Below are 20,883 nucleotides of genomic sequence, written 5' to 3' on the forward strand. Positions count from 1 at the left end.
AGAAAGTCGGAAGAATAAATTAACCCCACGTCCAAAGGCGTAATACTCCATATGTCAGCTTTGTCCCTCCTGGTCTGTCTTCGTTCAGGAATAATGAAACATGTTTATATGTGAACATGAAATGTGTACGTAGCATTTCACTGCTTGTCCACTGATTATGTGTTAAGGATTCAGAGTGCTCATTTTCTTCAGATCCTATTTATGCCTTTTATAATTCCATTCCGGTTGCACTTAATAGCACAGTGAGATGTTTTCAGCGCTAAGAGTAGGGCAAAAAGGTGCTCCTATAACCATTAAAATGTTCGGCTGCCCATTAAATGCATCTGTACCTTTTTGTAAGTAGCTCTATCCATCACTATTATGACTGGTATATTCTCAGTACATGGTCCTGGGGAGACTGTTGATGCTCAATTTAGGCTGAACACAGAAATATGGCCTACTTAATGCCATGTTTGAGCAATGAAAAAGGAAAAGAAACAAGAATAAATGAGAAGTCAGTGCACATAAATTTAGGGGAACACTGAGAAGTCTTGAAAATATGATATGCGGCAACTGTTTAAGTATTGATCTTGACAAACCCCATACAGTACATTTTATCAAGACATTTCACTATTACACTTAAACACACATTCAAGTGCTCCTTGAGCAAGGTTTGCACAATGTCTATGTGCCAATGTTGTCATTAAAATAATGTCCTACAGACGTAGGGTCCTAATTTGATATTTGCACAGATTAAGCACAGAGATGCTGCATTGGCAAAGTAAATGTTACATTGTGTGAAATGTAGGACTGTCCTGAATACCAATTTTTGGGCTTCAAAGCTTCGGTGAGAAATATTCAAAGGTATTCAAAGCTTCGGGATAGTGCCGCTGCCGCACTACTGTACACACACACACACACTTCTACACATAACAAACAGCGAGAATAACTAATAATAATTAATGCTGAATATGAATAATGTTGTTGAATTATTCCTTGTTTCATGGGCTATTATGGGATTTATACGTTATTATTTCATACTTATATACAGTATAAAAAAAGCAAAAAAAAAACATTAGAATACTGATTTGGAGATCAATTACCATGGCAACGTGTCTCCCAGCATAATATGGCTCAAGGAGCCGATTTAGATAGATGAACATATGATATGAATTAGGGATGTTAATAATTAAAGACAGGGTTGACTATATTATCCAGTATAGACTATTTGGTATATTGCTTGAAATGGTCTTTGCACCCCGTCAGCAATCCATTACTTATGAGCTCTGAAAAAGGACCGGAAAAGAGCTATCATCTGTAGCTGCTGTAATCCTGTAAAAACATCTACCAATCACTGCCTCGCGATCCGCTTGGAAAGAACCAATCAGATGCCTCCCTGCCTCTCTGCTCGTACTCTACCCTTGGTGTGCACCAGCCTGAACTCAAAGCGCGTCGCCGCCGCAAGTTTACTGGAGAATGGAAGAGAAAACTCTGCCAAAAGTAGCACTGCCGCGTTTACTTGTCATGAGGTAGCGTTGTTGAGTTGCGGTCCTCTCTCCGCTCTCTGTCTGTGAAGTAGTTACGATGCGGCGGTGCTCGTGCATGTGTGTGGGGGGCACTGCCTTGGAAGGAGCACCGAGGGGCTGGGGTGGGTTTAGACGGAGTTCCGAGCTTAACCGACATTAAGCATTTTAACCGATTAACGCTATCGGTTAAACGGTTAAAAGAAATGTTAATAATGAATCAGCTGAGCAAAACTCAGAGGAGCGGCTTGTTAAGGAGAAAAGCTGGTCCACTTTAACAGCCCGCCTTTAAAGGCGGAGCCGGAGTTGCAGGATACAGGAAGTTGGCTCTGGTCTCTCGAGCTCGCTTCAGCGGAAGAGTTGTAGCCTCATAGCATTTATTCACCGACAAAATAAACTGTACACACACTGTCTTATACACCTACGTTCACAGCTATAACGCCACCAACAACCCCACACACACATTGTCTGTCGGACACTCGTTAAAGTTACGCCGCGCTGACAGACTGTGTGTGGCGGCGGCGAGCACAAAGCCTCTGGCAATGCTAGAGCTGCTAACGTAGCACAAACACACACACTGTTTGTTGGACACTCGCTAAAGTTACGCCGGGCAGACACACAGCTGACAACCTGCTAAACTAAACTAAACTAAACTAAATGTGATGTGGAGACTTTTACTGGGAAAGTGGCTGCATATCCACAAACTACACCCAGCAGCGTGGCTTATAAATTAACGCTCCCGGACGGTGAACTGTAGACTCAGTTGTCTGTTGTGCTCATACACTGCAGCTGGCGCACCGCTGCATGCGAGGAACAAATCTAACGGTTAATAATTCGTTGACGAGGGTTGGTTATCGGTTAAGAAAATGCTTCAAAATTATCATCCCTAATATGAATATATGATAAATATAGCAGCTTGTGGTTTTATACATGTAATTTATAGTGCTGTGAGATTGCTGCTAGACTTTGCAAACAAGAGTGATGATCATTGACATTCTTCTTGATTCTATTTGATTGTGGAAAGCAAGACTGGATTCAGTAACAAATAAAGGAAACTGTTGAAACTCCATATTCAAAACTCAAAGTAGTGGGAAACATTCTTTTCTCTGACAGCAGAATTATATTTTAATCATATGTTTGAACAGTTTTTAATCCCAGATAAGACAGAAAAGTAATGCTAAATTGAGATCTTAAGAATTCATTGTATATTCAATATTACAAGGCAAACAAACAAAACATGGAATTAACCAATTTCTTACATTTTAAATGTTTGCCAATTTAAATCTCATTCTCTCTCAATAGTAGTAGCTTAATAGTTGTAGTTATACAGTGGGTGTAGTAGCCGTGTAGTGACATTAGGAGTAGTAGATGCTATTTACACTATAATATTGGCAGTAGCATTATTATTATTAGTAATAACAGTACAAGTAGTTTAATTTACCAAAATGAAGAAGAATATGATATTGAAAAACACTGACAGTAAAAAATTGTTCAATATGAACATTTTGTCTGATACTGTATGATGATAAAAGAAATAATATCAGGCAATATTAAATTTTCCCCACTTCTTATTTGCCTGTAAGGGAAATAAATGTAGCCATTTTAAACTCTAAATACTTGATGTCGAGTTAATATCCACAAAGCAAATTCAATGACAAGCAAATACAAGTAAAAGCATGCAAATCTTTGACACCTTTACTCTGTATTTTTAGTTTTTATACTGAATTTACTTAGTTATTTCTAAACTATTATCTGGTAGTTTTTCCATAATGGCTTTCTGTCCAAACTGGTTACAACTGATTTGTTTAGGCTACATTTTCCATTTGATCTCTGCCAATTGTGGTTATAACAGCCTGCTGCAGAGAGCTAAGTAAAATCTGTTTTGCACAGAGCGAGCCCTCCCCATACAATCTTATTTTGATGCTATTGTTCTTGGTCCCAGATGTGAAAGTAATGGCTCTTCATCTCAACGACAGGCACTTGGTGGGAATGAGGCTTTTAAGTTTTAAACTGACTTAATGGAAATCTAAAAGAGGACTAAAATTAAAAAAATGGCATCTAAAGTGAAGCATTTTCTTCATCAAGTCAGCCCCAGGTGCATCCCTTCCATGGCCACGCATATAAATTGCAGTTTCCCCACATCCATATTAACTCCACAGCTGTAGGGAGATGTCTGTGTGCTTGGGCAACACTGCTGTATCCATTTCAAACACGATTTCATCACTGTTCGAAGTGCCATCAATGCATTTGGTCCCTGTTTGCTTTGAGTCCCCCTGAGCTTCAAAGTAAATTGTACACAATGTGATGGACAATAACATGCTCAGAAATATCCTATGGTCAGAGAGCAGCCTTTTCATGTGATAACAGGCTCCGGATGGCAGTGGGGTTTTCACACGTGTCTAGCCAAGTGTTTCTGACAGGAGAAGGAATATAAGGCAGCCGGTCGGGCACGCCAGCACTAACCACTTCAAAATGGAGCCTTTCATCACGCCAGCAGTCACTGAGACATTTCATTCAAGGCTCAAAGGCAGTAGACATGGTGCAGCAGACCAAAGGCCAGAGATCACAATGCTTAAAATCCTCAGGCCCACACAATCCAGTTAATCTTATGTTTAAGACCTTAAGATCTTAATGAATACACTCAGTCAAATACATATACAGTGCATCCATCCACGATTTGAAATCTAAAGGGAACTAGACCTTCAAGAGAGACTTATTGTGCATGATTTAATCTGTATCAGCACACAAATGGTGGTCTGAATTTGTTACATAGTTGCCAAGTCTTCAGTACACTGAGGGAGTATTTGCACTAACAACTATCCACCTACATAAGAGTTCATTTTGCAGTATGAAATTAGATATAATATGCCAGGAGAATAGCAAAAAAATGCAGTTAGTGGCTCTTGTTTCTCTGTGTATTGCTCGTTGCTGTTTATCTTCATCTCTTTTTTTTCACATATCTTATGGAAAGTAGGCAATACAGTATAGGAGCCCAAGCATCTATCTTTCTCTATACATGCAGTGTATAGTGTAGTTAAATAATATATATACATCACATACACAAACATGTTCTCTCTAATCAACCCGAGAATCCCCAGTGTGATTCAATATTGGGAGAGCAGCAGGCTAAATATGGGTAGTGAGGCCTCTTTGATTTCCATCATAGAAATTGCCATTGTTGCAAAACCTGCTTGGTTACATTTCTCATTTGTGTGTTATTGTTTGTACTCAACAGGGACCAATACTTGATGACTACATTTGCATTGTGTACATTTTGCTGAATGTTCTCCTCTTGAGCTACCACTGCAGGCGTCATCTTTGAATATCTGTGTAAACTGAGCCAATGCTTTCCTTCAGGGAGGAAACTGATGTCACCAGAAATACAGAGATGCGTTCAAACCATCACAATACCATATCAAATGTGTCAAATTCAGTCACCAGTGACCTTTTCTTTTTCTTGCAATAGATTTTATTTTATTTTTTACTACCATGCAGCTAAAGTATGTATTAGGGCTGTCAAAGCTAACACTTCAACGCTTGAGTTTGCCATGTTATGATTTGAGCATATTTTTTTATGCTAAATGCAGTACCTGTGAGGGTCTCTGGACAATATCTGTCATTGTTTTGTGTTGATTTCCAAAAATAAATATATACATACCTTTCTGTAAAGCAAGCTTATTTGTCCACTCCCAAGTTGATAAGAGTATTAAATACTTGACAAATCTGCCTTTAAGGTACATTTTGAACAGATTAATACAAAAGATGAATTTTCAATTTATCGCGATAATCATGGACAATCATGCGATTAATTACGATTAAATATATATAATGTAGCTGCAATTAAAGTAAAAGAACTGTTGCCTGGATGGATATTAGGTCTTGTCAAATTGCCACAGACAGCAAAGAATAATCCTCTACAGATCTACTGTGAGAATAATGATGATGATTAAAGCACATATAGATTCCACAATCCCATTACGTTGGAAAAAACGCTGTGTGAGGATAAATAGAAAATATCAGTTTAATGTAATTCACAAGGATAAAGCAACATGACATTAAAAGGTTATAAAGAAGCCTTTGAAATCCAGCCTCTTTAATCTATCTACTGATACTGTGCTAGTTTTCCTGCCTCACTGCAGCACACACCCCTATCCTTCCTTCATTTCTCTGGATGTCTCCAGAGGTCTCCACTTCAGAACAAAAACGGCATTAATGAACTCTTTAGGAAGAGCAGAGTACAAAAAATACCTCTCACGCTTTGTTTTTTCCTCTTGATTTTCTAAAATGATCAGAGACAATCATGAGTCACTAATTTCTGGCAGTGATGGGAACATTTTGACTGTTTTATCCCCGTAGAGTTGAGGAAATAGCGAACGGGAGGCAAAGAGTGCAAGATCATTCAGCTTTGACTGTCAGATGGGGAGAATGGCGGGACTTGAATGAGCTTGGGGGCCCGCACTCTGGATTCTCTTTATAGCTCTGCCATCCCATGCAAAAAGGAATTTTGAATGTAGCTCCTACATATTTAATACACAACTTGTTTCACAGATGTTTCTCCAGACATTTTCTGCCTCATAAAACAGGTCATATTATTTTTTAATAAGCCAACATCTCCTGTTGTTATGAGGATAGGTTATGAAGCCCATCAGGGTTGCTTTGATGTGAACGTTGGCAGATAGATGCATAAGCTGGAATGACAGGTAGAAGGGAAGCACGATGCTTACATGCAACTTTGTGTGCGGTAATGCATGACGTGGATAAGTTAAAGAAAAGTCTTGCAACTAAAAGTAAAAAGAGTTCTTTGTGGTAATTAGAGCTGAATATTTTAGAGTTATGGACAAAACAAGACATTTAAGGACGTCATCTTGGGCTTTGGGAAACACTGATTGACATTTTTGACATTTTCTAGACCAAACAACTAATTGATTAATCGAGAAAATAATCCACAGATTAATCAACAATGAAAATAATTGTTAAATGCAGCCCTAAATAAGTAATTAGTCAAACAGCAGAAAAGTAATTAAAAACAATTTTGAGAATTGATTAGGTTATTGAAATCATGCTTCAAGCAAAATGCCAAAAAAAGGTTGCTTTTATTTGTCACATATGATGACGACTGTTGATGGAACATAGCATGCACATAAATACGTCAACTTGGGCATTTTTTTAACAATTCATTGACCATGTGATTAATTGATTAATATAGAAAATACTGATCAGATTAACCAATTATAAAATAATCATTAGGTCGCTCTAGCTGTAATCCATAGTATTCTGTCTTTAACAATTCCCTTTCTGGGATATTGTATGTAGCTTGTGCTGCAACAGTTAGTCAATTAATGGATTAGTCGATTGACAGAAAATTAATCGGCAACAATTTTGATATTGATTTAATCGTTTAAATCATTTGGCTGGACTGCAACAAAGCTGGGCCGGTCCTATAACGCGAAAGTCTGTCACTTACTGAGTGAGTCAGTGAGTCAGTCGAGTGTTGGAGTTTCTTCATTCGTTGCTCTTTCAAAATGAATAGGCGCTAACAGTCCTCCTTTATGTCCTCGTGGGGCTTTTACAGCAGTTCCACTCATTGACTGCCGCTCATTCCAAATCTGTCGCTCGCTAATTCACGCAATTTAGCACATTGACCAGCCATATACTAGGTTTCAACCTAGTCTTTTGTTAGTTACAGCTCGATATGTAACATTCTGAGAGACGTACTGTAAGTTTTTTAAATTCATTCATTCATGGTTTCAATGTGGTGTTCTCATGTGCTGGTGGTGAGCTGACATCAACCAACATCCAAGCCTGCAATTGAAGTGTTTATAATCAGCAATGCATCACTTATTCATCTTTCTATAAGATCTTGAAGGCAATCAATTTTCTGTGATGTGTGGGCTGGAGCCTTCTGTGAGGTTTCTGCACGTTATTCCCATGTATGTGTGGGTTTCCTCCGGGTGTTCTGGTTTCCTCCCACAGTCCAAAGACATGCAGGTTTGGAGGATTAGAAACATGCAGTGAAATTGCCTGTAGGTGTCAATTTGAGTGTGAATGTGTTTCACCTGTTTAGGGCGTATCATGGCTCTCGCCCAATGTGTGCGGGAGTTAGCATACATGCCCACGTTAAAGGGGCGAGAACAAGTAACGGGCTGGCAAAACTTTCCAAGTAAAACTTGTGCTCCAGAATATATATATATGTATATATATATAAAAAAAAATCTCCCTCTCACCCTCGTGGGATGGTATCTGTGTCTTCCTCAAGCTCGGGTCCTCTACCAGAGGCCTGGGAGTTTGATATATATATTTATATATATGTAGTCGGAAAGGGCTGTCTGACAGCAAGATAAAGCTCTGAAAATATTCTAAATATAGCGTACACTTAAACGGATGTTGTTGTGTTTTTTTTTTATGTCAATCTTTCTTTTAGGTGGCTAAAATACATTTTGCTGCCGGCCCCGTCCACAGCAGTACATTGCTTTGCTCCGATGCTGGTGTTCCTATCTGTTTCTCCAAACTGGGGGCGTGCTGACCGTCATGTACTGTAAGTAAGACACTGACTATGGATAAGTACCTCATACAACCCAAATTACACATCTGAACTACCTGGATTGCATGAGGACATTTTTCTAAAGAAATGTATACATCCATTCATAAACCCTTAAATGGCAAAAGCCTGCACACAAAAGAGCGGCTACACAAAGAGAAAAAAATGGTCATCACCTAGTCAAAGCTGCAGTCACAGGTTTGTGGGTCTCTGCTCCACTATTCTATGTGTTAAACTCTTAAATCCTATTATACTGCCTTAAAGACTGTCTGCTAGCAATGAATAGGCCTACAATATACCTTTCTGGTTTTGCACAGTGGCCAGTTTTTTAGTAGGTGGCTATTCCTCTCACCCAGCTTGGAGAAGCCTTTGAGGAGCACCTTTGAAAGTGTTGGAAGTTTATTATAAGCCTTTTAGCAGAGTGGATTCATGCTGAGCTGTGAAAGTGCTGAAGGAGAGCATAACGGGTCTGCCTGTACAGCAACATCCAGAGCTCAGGAGTAGGTTTGATCGCTCTGAATCGTTTAAACTACCATACTACATCTTCCCTGTGAAGAGAGTCTTCAGGGATGGAGAGAGAGTGTAGACAGCACTACACTCGCCTCTTTAATTTCAGAATCTCTCCTTAAAAGTAGCTTGACATTGTCTGAGAACAGAAAACAGCATTGCGAGAGGTGGAGGCTTCATTTGGGAAACTGGAGCTGCTAACACAGTGAGCTCTGCACACAAGTCATTAGCCTGTAATCATTAAAAATCAATTCCAGCAGTATACCACCTTTCTCATATTGTTCTGAACCTCTTTTGCATAACACAGGTCTCACGAGGCTCAAAGCTCAAAAATCCATCTAAATCCCGTCTCCTCCCTTTCATGAATGAAATTAGTGGGTGAATCTGCTGAAATGTAGACTCTTAACTTTCGCAACTGATCCAGACAATCTATTCATGGGAAGAGCCGTAAATCCTAATATTTTGTAGAGGATATAATAATGGAGTTAGAATCAGACCATGGAAGATGGAAAGTTGTCATTAGTGAGTATGGGGATGTGGGGCATTGTAAGTGAGGACCAGTGGGTTTAAAGGAGCTGAGACTTCAAACAGGTATGTTTCAATTATAATATACCCCTGTTCTTTCTTTAAAAAATAGATTGCAAGTACCCTGTAGGGATGTCACGATTCCAGAAATTTAGTAGTCGTTACTAATAACAGTGAAATGCCACAATTCTTGATACCAATTTGATACCACGGTAAAAAACAAAACAATAAATCCCATGTACTTCAACATACACTGCTTTATTATCATTTGCATACTGTTTTTTTGTTAGGAAGTTAAACAGGTCATAATTCCCTCTCTATTATCGATTTTAGAGCCTGAACGCATCATTGTGTAAATCAATGGCACCTCCCGTGTTGAAATCAGCAGGACGAGAGCTAGTAAAAGTTAGCTATTTAACACGGATTTGTTATTCGCAATTATCAGGGAAAAATATGGTGCAACTCCTGGATGCGTCTATTGTGAGTTTCCTGCGTCCCAAAGACTTTTACTATCATCCCCAGGATGACGGGACGCCCTTAGTCTCAAGCCCCCCGGCACCTACGGTACTGTAGAAAAACGAGTACTGTCACATTTTCAGAATTATGGCATCGACTTGTTGCCGAAGTATCTGTTATCGTGACATCATAGTTCCTTGCAAAGAAAGCAGACACACAGTACAAACACACACATGAATTGCAACTTGAAAAAATACTCCCATGCTATAATATCTAAGCTGCAGGGCTTACCCCACATGCCCACTGGATGCAGCAACGTCACATATTCCTTTAAGGTTTCAACCATGATACATATCAGCACACAGATTGTAACCTTAAATGAGACCAAGCTTGAAACATGCCTCTAAAAGTAATACTCTGCGCCACATTTGCACTCTGAACAGGTTAGGGAGCAATCAAGTCCTTGACGACGGCATTTGCATAGTGCCACAACCTGACTTGCAATTGCACAAGCTCCAACAAATATTGAGGAGCAGGGTCCTGGTCCGAATGGATGGTAATGAGGCATGAGTCTTAGATCCTCCAACCCCATTCCTCTGGTGGTAGCAGGTTTCCCATCCATCCTTGAACCTGATGGTACACTGGAGCTGTGAAACATGGCAGAGGAAGATGTTGGTGGCAAGTTGCGAGGGTGGATAGCCGTTTTACTGTCAGTCATCTTAGCATAGAAACATTTCAGCCTGAGGTCATTGAGATAATCCATTCCTCCGCCTTTGTAGATTAGTATCATTGCCCTTTCCCCTGCAGCAGCAATTTCATCCTTGGTAGCAGATTGTTTTTGAAAAATGCTAGCCTGTACTCTGAATTAAATGCTTTTTCAAACCAGATGCAGAGACGCTCTTTTCTCCAACTCCAATCACTCTGGATGTTTTATCACAGCCAAGCATGGCTAAGATGTTGTTGCTAGCATCCTCACCCAACACATCTCTTGCATGCCCAGTGTTAATGTTGACTGCATATGCTTTCCTCTTGAACGTATACTCTGTCACCCTTTTCCCTACCATGTCCTTTAAGACCCTCCTACCAACCTCTTTTGAATGGTCCACATTCACCGCATTATGGGCTCTAACAAACCAAGAATTTTGATAGTGTTGCTGTTATCTCTTGCCTGTTTTGATGCAGAAAGGTCCTTATGAAGTTCACTAGTTTGATAATTTACCCTGCTCTGTCATTTCTTGCATGGCATTGATGATTTCAGATGTTGTAGGGTTGGAAAGGACCCACACCAAACGTTGTGCTTCAGATGTGCAACTTCCCCGTGTCAGTCCTCCTGTCGTTTTCATACTTCGCATGAGGGCTTGTTCTATTACAAGGTCGGGAGAGTCCAGTATTCATCTGACCTACGAACAACTTGTAGACCATCTTCCTGAATTCTTTCGTAAACTTGGGGATGCATGTGTTCTAGTTGCCACATTTTCTGGAGGTAGCTAGAGCTGGACCCGAATATTCGGTTATTTGTTCGTTGGGTAGATATTCGGTTTTCATTTTTAGGATTCATATATATATATATATTTGTTTTTTTTTAACCCCTTCGGGATTACAAATATGCATCAAATACACCAAACCTTTTGGTAAATGCTTCTTATTCAAACAAATAACAATACAAACAACAATACTGTAGAATAACAGAATCCTTAAAATGTAATGCTTTTAATTAAACCGAAATACACGTGTTGCAGCGTTATGCCGTCCATCTCAGCCGAGAACAGTGAAATGTCTGACTGAGTCCTTCCCGAGTCATGTCATGGAGATGAGCCAACCCAGAGCCCTCATCGCTGTTACTTATTTCGGAGCGCAACCCGTGTGGGGCTCAGGCCAAAAGGACTAAGCAGCAGCCTAGGCAGGCTGCATTACACATGGGCTTGCAGCCGGGAACTGGGCGGTGCAAAGATGTGTGGAGACAACAGCCTCCAAACGCCGCCACTTAGGGAGAGAGGGCCCACAAACGTGAATTTGATGTTCGTCTACACTCGCACACACCGAGGGTTCAGGAGAGGAGATGCTGAGCGCAGAAAAAGGTGTGTGCACTGTTCACACAAGGCGTAAAAACAGCACTCGTGGACTCATGACACAATTTTTGTTCAAAAAAACTTGTGGGGAAGCCTCTGAGTGTGTGACACAAGTGCTGCCTACTAACTGAGATGTTAAAGCGCTCATCCGATCATGGCGGTCCCGAGGCAAGTTGAGATCTCTGAAAACTGAGTGGCCAACTCCATATGCCTGGCACAGCTAGCTGTAACCACAGTCAGGGAAGTTTCTGCTCCTTGTGCTGCATTGGACCAGGAACTAAGTGAGAGATTTGATTGACTCTTGTATTTGAATGTGAAGTGTGCCTCACCCTCAGTTCCAGCTGTAAACTGGAATAGATGAATGACATGTGCTATGCGGATTCACAAAGCAGTTCCTCTGTAAGTAGCCATCATGATTCAAAGTGGGGATATCCGGCCAGCGTGGACATAACCCCCTACATTATCTGCATAATATGCTGACAAGATTAGAAATCCGGATTTGGTTAAATCCAGTTTGGAATTGCACCGCTGTCCCTCACTCACGTCGGAATTAAATAATGGTGCTCCTCTGGCAAACTGGTACTCAAACATGTTGCGTGCAAGCATTTTAGCTATACTCTGTAATTATTTCTTTACATGACACCATTATGGTCGATTAAAATGTTTTATATTTGGTACTAAACCACAACATACGAAGGAGAAAAGCTGTGCTAGCTGCCATGGGGATTTCGACTTTCCCTCTGATGAGTTAATCTACAGTTGTTCGTCTGTTACAGAGCCTTCTGGGTATGTAAAGATTGGGCATGGTGCCATTCTACAGTATGTTACCATGACTGAAATATATACTGTGCTTTGTGTTGGTCTTATTTTAATAATTAATTTACAAAAAAAAAACTATTTTGAAGAAATTTAAGGCCTCAACATTTCAGATTTAGTTTTCATTGAGACATCATTGCATTGAGGATAGGATAGGATATGATATCCTAAAGATAAGGATATTGATATCCCAATTCTCTTCCTTAACCTCTATCCTTGTTTCAGTCACCCTCTAAAAATAGATCTGTGAGAGATGGCAGTCTAAACTCTTGCAATAAAGGTGTGAAGAGTCACCCTTTTTTATTCTTTTGGTGTTTAATAGTTGGTTGCTTCCAGTTTAATGTTGCTGTCCATCTTTATTCTTCAGCTATTCAAAAGTCGAGTAGCCCTTGATGCCAAGCACAGTGGAAGTGAAACATTTCTGTGTGTAGGGAGATGAGGAAGCCTGAAATGTCATCTCAGAGTGATTTGTACTGGGAAACCACTATGTTTGACATGAATGGATAATCAAAAAGGGAAAGGTCGGGGATGAGGGAAGACATTACTCTATCTCTTCCCTGTATTAGATGACCGCAAAGAGAGAAAATATATATATTATAAAGGTTGATAAAACTGCAATTCAAACCTTGAAAAGGGTACAGTATATATGTTCTTCCTCTGGAGCTGCTTCACTTACAATAAAACAGAATACAATAAGGCAAAACCTCTTGGATCTGGATACTGCAAGCTTTCCAGTAGTACCAACATGGGAACTGAATCTGCACCAATATATTAACCCCTGCACATCACAGAAACCATCTTATGTTCTTATCTTAGATTTTGACAAGTTAACCCTGAACTGGGATAACATTTGTGAAATGGTGAGCCATGTACATTACAGTATATGGACAAGAATGTGTGGACACATTACACCTATTTGTGATTGCTTAACATATTGTTCTAGGGCTGCTCGATTATGGGAAAAATCATTATCGCGATTATCTGGGCCCGACTGCACCAGCATATTATAGCTTGAACTTTGGGTCCAGGGCAGAGGCCATGTCGAGCAGCTCTTGTGTTGAGGTCGTCCTCCTGCACTGCCAAGTGTTATTGAAAAGGTGGACGGTTGGTTTAAAAAAAAAAAAAAAAGACACACATATTTCTCTCCAGAAAGTGCATCTGTGAATTCAGCCAGAGGGCTGAGCAACTTATTGATGGCCTCCAGTACATCAATGTCCTGCCACGAGGGGATGAGATGTCTGGCCTTTCGGTCGTTTGAAAGAACCTGGGTAATGGCCTTCTGCTGCTCGAGGACCCTGTCGATCATGGTCTGCCTAGATCCCCATCTGGTTGGACATTCTGTTTGAAGCGAGTATTGTATTGTCGTTAAAATCCCATATCACACAATTAAATAATCCCATATTACACACAATCAGGAGGAAGGAATCCTACCACCTAGGGCCAAGTGGAGTCTATGCCTGAAGCACTGGAGCCTGATCGATCCATTGACGTAGGCCGCCAGCTTTGTTTTTGATGCAGACGAGTTTGTCCTCCTTTAAGTCCTATGCAGCCATTGCTTCCCTCAGTCCCTGGGCGATGTTTTTGCCTGTGTGGTGTGGAAAAAAAAGCAGTTTGGAAATACTTTGTCTTCAAATTGAAATCAGCGTTGATGAACGAATGAACTGTAAGACTGATGTATCGCTACATGGTGCGGCTTGACCACGTATCCGTTGTGGTGGCAAAGTATTCGGCAGTAGAAACATCATTTGCCTCACAGCATTTATTATACAGGGCTGAAATAGAGACACGACGGCATCACGTAATGCTTACCCAAAGTGTTTACCAGTTTCTTGATTCCCTGGTTGCTAACAGTGCTAATTAGGCACATGTCTTTTGCTAGCTAAACCTAACAATTGCAAGTTGCGTTAATGTGTTAAAGAAATTAGTGTCGTTAAAACAAATTTGCGTTAACTTTGACAGCCCTAATTTCAACACAAAATTGTCATACTGCTTTGTGGTGCAGACACCGCCATGTAACAAATTTTCCACAGTATTTGTTGTTCCTCATCAGATTCCTTGAAACCTAAGTATTTCTAAACAACTGAATGGATTTTTACCTCTCTTGTTGACCAAAGGCTCTCTTTCCGTCATCTTGGCTCGCAGGCTCCAGCTGGCCTAAACATGCCACATCCTGCCTAAGTTTAGGCTTTTAAGGGAGGAGCGAAACACACTGCTGTATAGGAGAGGCGTGCGCTGGATTTATGACACAAGACAAAATGAGAGCGTCATTGCGACATGGAAAGCGGCATAAAAAACGTTTTATCTTGATTTATCTTTTTTTCATAACCGTTGGAAGCCAAAATCCTGATTGTAATCGAAATCCGATTAATTGCACCGCCCTATCTTGTTCATGTTTGTTCATGGGTATAATGTGTTTTAACAGCCTCCACTTTTCGGTATAGTCTTTCAATAAGATTTGCAACCTGGCTGCAGGAATTTGCTCCCATTTAACCACAATAGCTTTAGTGAGGTCAGGCACTAATGTTGGGTGATGAGGTGTTTCTCACAGTCGTTGTTCTAGTTCATCCCAAAGGTGTTGGATGGAGTTGAGATGAGGTCGGGGCTTCGTGCAGGCCTGTCAAATTCTTCCACATCAAGCTTGGAAAACATTGAAGACCTCACTTTGTGCATGAGTTGTCATGTTGAAACAGGAAAGGGCCATCCCCCAAGCTTCCCCTCTGAGAATTCATGTCAAGGATGTTGAGAATGAGAGACACATGGTCCTCTTCATTACCTCCTGGATCATCCCATCCAGTGTTGAGCACGGTCAAGGGATCGTGTAGGATGCTTCGGCAGCTGGCCCACTGATATCTCTCTAGCAACCTTATTTGTCAGCATATGTCCTTTTGAGTGCTACTAAGAATGCATATAATTGTACCTTTTCATGAAATTTCATTAACCTGCAACCTGCGATAAAGAGATTTGAGCTTAAGCAGTGGACCTTGGGCTGTTTAAGCACCCCCTCATATTCATGGACTGATTCAAAACACTAAAAAAACGTCTGCAACAACATCGTTTATTTGTGTGTTTATGCCATTGCCTTGTGCATTTCCTTATGAGGACATGCCATTGCTATGGGAGAACAACCTAGAATATGCATAAATGATATAGATAACAAAGCACTTATTGTGGGGAATGTTTTTGCTTGGTATTGAATCAGCATGACATCTTATGTATACAATGTCATCCTAGCTCAGTAAGAAGGGCAGTCCACGGGATGTAAGACTCATACGTTGTATTGTACTGTTTGTTTCAAAAGACCTCCAAAAGTACATGTCTTTTTCATTTTTTATATTGCGCATAAGCTATTTATTTGTTTTGAATACATGCATGCCTCATTTTATTTGAACAATTTTGAGAATGTTTGGCTTCGTAATTCCTGAGATTGTGAAAAACACACAAAATATACCAGCCAATTTTACAATTTATTGGAGGTAATGAAAGTCAGCAGCTTCCACCTGCCCTCTTCATTTACCCCTCTCTCTCCTTCCTCGTGCTTCTTTCTTCATCTCTCCTCTTGGTATTTCTACAGGACATGAGTTGTGATTTGAAGCTGTTCATGTGCAATGCAACCCTACCTGACTTGTGCACAGAGGTCATTTCCATCCCATCTTCTGTAGCTCATGAATTTCTTTCTTGTATTGAAGAGCCAGAGGTTGTCAAATCTGCCAGCTTCATACTATATTACCTAACCTCATGCTGAATTTCTTGCAGAAAACTCTACTGCTTGGTCTACAGCAATATATTACTGAGTGAATGAAAGCATGAATTTGAAGAGATACGGAATTTAAATTTATATTTAAATTTTTCCAATCCATACTTTTCTACAGTCGTTTCCTTAACACTGTTGAATGAATATATAGGCTAGTTTGCAGGTAACTCTTCCATTACCCTCAAACACTGCCTGGGAAAACTTGCATGTGTGTCAGTGGCTTTAAAAATATTAGTAATCTTTTAGGATCTTCCAGTTGTCTTCCGTTGTACCATTAGCATAAAACATTTACAGATTACAACCTGCAGCTACAGTTGGCCTTGGCGTTAGGCCTCACAGCATTTTCCCTGCTCAACCAGAATGCCAACGTAACTGTATGTTTCCTATTAACCTAAAAACAAAACCCCAATGGAAAATGAGCGAACAAAGCCAAGGCATAACACAATCATCTTGCGTTATCTGTGCACAGCACATGCATGCTGGTAGTGGTATAGATGGTAATGCAAGGGAAACAGGCATAGAGTAGATGATGTGGTAAACGCACAGTGCCAGTAGTCAACTTAAAATTGTTGATGATAATGTGAAAGTTGGGCTGGTGGGTGGTGCAGATGTGATAAGCGAAAAAAAGTTAGCTGTGTCGTAGCAGGTAATTTAAGTAGAAAGTAGGGATGTCACGATGAGGACATTTTCCCACAGGTTAATAAACTTGTGACAACACTGGTGTTAACGATTACGCCGATGATACGCCAAAATGAACTAAATGGGTTTTATTACTATAAAAAAAGCAAAACGACAGTGGGGGCGGTCGGCAAGTAATGTAATTGATGTATGCCTAACCACCGTGTAACACCAGTAACACAGACTACCGCGGCAAGCCTAGTAGAATGTCCCGGGTACAGTTTTCCGTTTTGCCATGGATCAACCATCTGAACTAGGAGGAACTGAACTAGTGTTAGGAGAGAATTGAGGAATGCGAATTTTCAAGTACGCAAGATGAGAAAGGCATGAATCCTGTAAAAGGCTATCAAGTGTATGTAGACCGTAGCAAGGGGGCACAGCAGGCACTCGTATTGTCCTTGGCCAGCCTGTGGAGAGAGATCCAGTCAGGTTAGTAAACATAATGTTAGATGAAGGTCAAGTATGTTGTCGTGTACTATTGAACTCGACAGAAACATGAATTAAAAAGGACACGGGTAATTTATGCTTAAAAAAAAAGAAGAAAAAAATTAGCTGGAAATGTTCAGGACTGATCATATTATAAAGATTACTTACTATTACTATTTGATTTAATATTTAAAACAATTTAGTCAACTACAATTAGTGAGTAGTGGTTTAACAAATTAGTTAATTAGAAGGTGTAAGTGTATTTGTGTATGGATTAGGACTGTCACGATATCAATTTTTCTCAATACGATTATCATGGCAAAAGATAACGATATTATTGCGATATCAATAAAAAAAAATGACGGAGTCACTTAAAATACATCTTTAACTTTATTTGGTCCAACGTTTGTTTGTTTTCTTTCCAAAACAACGGATAACAGTGTATTTTACATGGCAGTGAGTGTGTCTTAACTGAATAAACAAATGAGCCGGCCGGCCAACATGGTCACTCCCAGTCATTCAGAATGGCTCTGGGTGACTACGTCAGCTGGCCGGGTGAGGGGTGGCTCGGCTGGTTGGAGCTGGGTGGTGTTGGCCAGCTGGGCCCCGCCAGTGATAGCGAACGACCCAGCCAGCCAAAGCCAAGCCATGCCAGCCGACCGGTTCACTATCGCTGGCGGGTCTCGGTTGGCTAGCATTGCTTGGCTTCAACTAGCCGAGCCACCCACCACCACCAACGGGTCCCAGCCAGCCAACATCACCCAGCTTTAGCTGGCTAGCTAACGTAGTCATTCTGAATGACTACGTTAGCCAGCCAGCTCACGTAGTCATTCACTAACCAAGATATGCTAACGTTGTACTCATATAACTCTACATCCATGATATAACTCAACTGACATGTTTAGCTATGGTAACATTACAACTTACTCGCTCTACGGTGGCGAAATGTTGCTTTACAATGTGACTGTGCATGTGAAGTATTACGTCCTTTGACTAATACTGTACCCCCACATTCCCTGCTCACCGGTGCAGTATCAAGAAGGACATTGTTTTTCTTGCGCAACCCGAAGAATTCCCACACTGCAGAGTTAACGTTTTCGCAGGGCGCTAAAGTATCTCCTTTTCATTCGTCGTCATTTTGACAGAATCACGAAGACAAGACGCGCTTGCTTGTGGTGTGTCTACTTTATAGTTTGTTTGTGGCACGTGTATGATGTCATGTCTGCGACAAGCTTTTATTTACAAAAGAGAAATAGCTAATCCAAGGGCTAAATGCCATTGTTGTTGGTAAACATGATATATCGTGGCTGGATTATTTACATGATATTACTATTTTCATGTTTTTAATACACCAATTACTGCAAAACCGGTATACCACGACACCCCTAGTATGGATTTTATATAGTTAAATGGACCATTTTTGCAGTTTGAATACTGTATCTGACAGAAGGCTCACTATATACTTACATTTCTGCAAAATACATTTCTAGTATGTAAACGGAGTAGGCCTATATAAGATGTACCTCGTAAAAGCACAAATAATATTAAAGGTTCTCTATATGATATCCAGAGCATTAACATAGCAGCAAACTACTATTTGCTATAAAGATATAGAGGAGTAATGTCTACCTGAGCAGAAAATTAAGTCGCTCTCCCTCCAAGTTTCTCCGCGCTTTGTTGACATAGCCGGGCCGGCCACGCATGCTTCTAGAGCATGTTCGTGCATGTGAGCGTACCTCACTGGCTAGTGCACGGCCGCCGCTCTGCACTGCTCTCATACGGTGGTTACAGCTGATAACGCCGTCTCCCCATCAGCGCCACCGCGGAAGCATAGCACCCACCAACCCTAGCTCTGTCAGCAGTGTTGCCTTTGTTTTCACTGTTAGCGCTGTTAGCACCGTTAGCTACGATCCACCAGTCACCATGATGAGTCATGCAGAGGCAATAGAAATGCTCCCAATCTTGCATTTAGCACCTTCAATAAATTCTAATCCATTTTGGTATGAAATAATTATTATAAATATCCTTGATAATAATGCCTAAATCAAGCAGAATTCACTAAAATAAATGGTTAAACACACACAAATATGCAACATTCATCTAGCTGCATGACATAGTGTTGTGCACCATTCATCATGCTGCTATTAAGAGGCTTAACATAGCTACAATTTTGAACCAGACTCCAATATTTTTACTTTATCTTCTCTAGTGATAGAGATTTAGCCTGATGTTTTCATAATGTTTTATGAAAGCATTTCATAGCACTCTTTTTTTTTTAATGTATGTGTGTGAGAGCAAGAGGGAGAGATTTGTATGTGAAGTGTGCATGCATGTCCCCATTTGGACAAAAGGCTCTGTGTGTACCCTGCATACTGTATGTTCCATCCCCTCAGAGGGCTGGAGGCTGTGAGCATCGGTCAGGCTTGAATGCATGGCTCTGCCAGAGTTAGCAACAGACAATGTGCTGAGTGCTGAGGAGGGAAGGCTCCAGGTCGGTCTCCCTGGAGAGCACCTGTGGCTAAGGAGCTTGTTATTGATCTAAGTAGGGGGAGGAATGAGAGACAGAGGGCAAGCAGGGAAGCACCTTTGCCCTATCCTGCCCTCCAGTGTCCCATCGGACAGAGCTTCGAGTCTTTATCAACTCAACAGCCTGCCTAAGACACAATGGAAAAACTACCATGGATGAGGACAAACATTATGTTACTGGAGGTCAAATTTAAACATATCCAAACACAACTTTTAAACAACAGCATTTTCATATGCTCATATATGTTCATATGCAACTATTTTCTGATAAAAACGAGTCGATCAAGAGAACATATAATCAGCCACAATTATAATAATAATAGATCAATCGTTCAAGCTTCTCAAATGTGAGGATTTGCTACTTTTTTCAGTTTTATTCTGAATATATTTGGGTTTATGACTGTTGATTGATCAAAACAAGCAATCTGAAGACATTGAACAATTCACGTGTGTAACTGCAAACCATAATACCTTTTTTTGGCTTTAAGTTGGTTTTCTTTTCACTTGTACTTGCAGCTACATTGATTGTGTGTCGGGGTGTGGCTCGTTTCTGCCTGCACAACAGTATTGTGATTGAATTGACCCAGCATAGACACTGACGGAGGAGTGCAGCTGCTGCTGAGGTGGTGCTGATGGGTTGCTTTTGATATGCAGCTGGTGTAGACAAGGTGTTAGTTGAGGAACAATTTCAGTTGACGTCGGTAATAACTACTTAGAGAGACACGTCAGAGAGTGAGGGATTTTATTCAACATCCCACATACCAACATGCCAAGAAAAAGCTATGAGCAACAACCAAATTGTCCTCCTTGCTTACCCAAGCAGGGTGAAAGAAAAGGAAGCAGGGGTGCTGCAGCAAAATGATCCTTGTGCCTGAGGAAAAGTGGGTAAAGCACAGGTTCAACAGAGAACATATTCACCCCAAAGTTTGCTGTGGTCCCCAAACACATCCTGGTGGTAGGTCCAGAAGAGTATGCAGAAAAACAACATCATAGAGGGTGAGACGAGCGGCTCTGTGTTAAATTGCAAATGCAAGAACGATTAAGAAAAATTTGGAAAAAGATCATAGTCTTGGGTGAAATATTGCTGGA

General features: G+C 40.6%; 1 long non-coding RNA gene across 1 annotated transcript; it reads right to left on the bottom strand.

Moving 5' to 3' along the window:
- Positions 1-782: 782 nt before the first annotated feature.
- LOC119485757 lies at positions 783-18,171 on the bottom strand. The gene is made up of 3 exons (XR_005206360.1): positions 18,162-18,171; positions 17,031-17,040; positions 783-869 (listed from the first exon to the last, which is right to left on the bottom strand). It is a non-coding gene; the product is annotated as an uncharacterized LOC119485757 (long non-coding RNA).
- Positions 18,172-20,883: the final 2,712 nt, after the last annotated feature.

Source organism: Sebastes umbrosus, chromosome 3 (genome assembly GCF_015220745.1).
Source record: "Sebastes umbrosus isolate fSebUmb1 chromosome 3, fSebUmb1.pri, whole genome shotgun sequence".
Lineage (NCBI taxonomy): Eukaryota > Metazoa > Chordata > Actinopteri > Perciformes > Sebastidae > Sebastes > Sebastes umbrosus.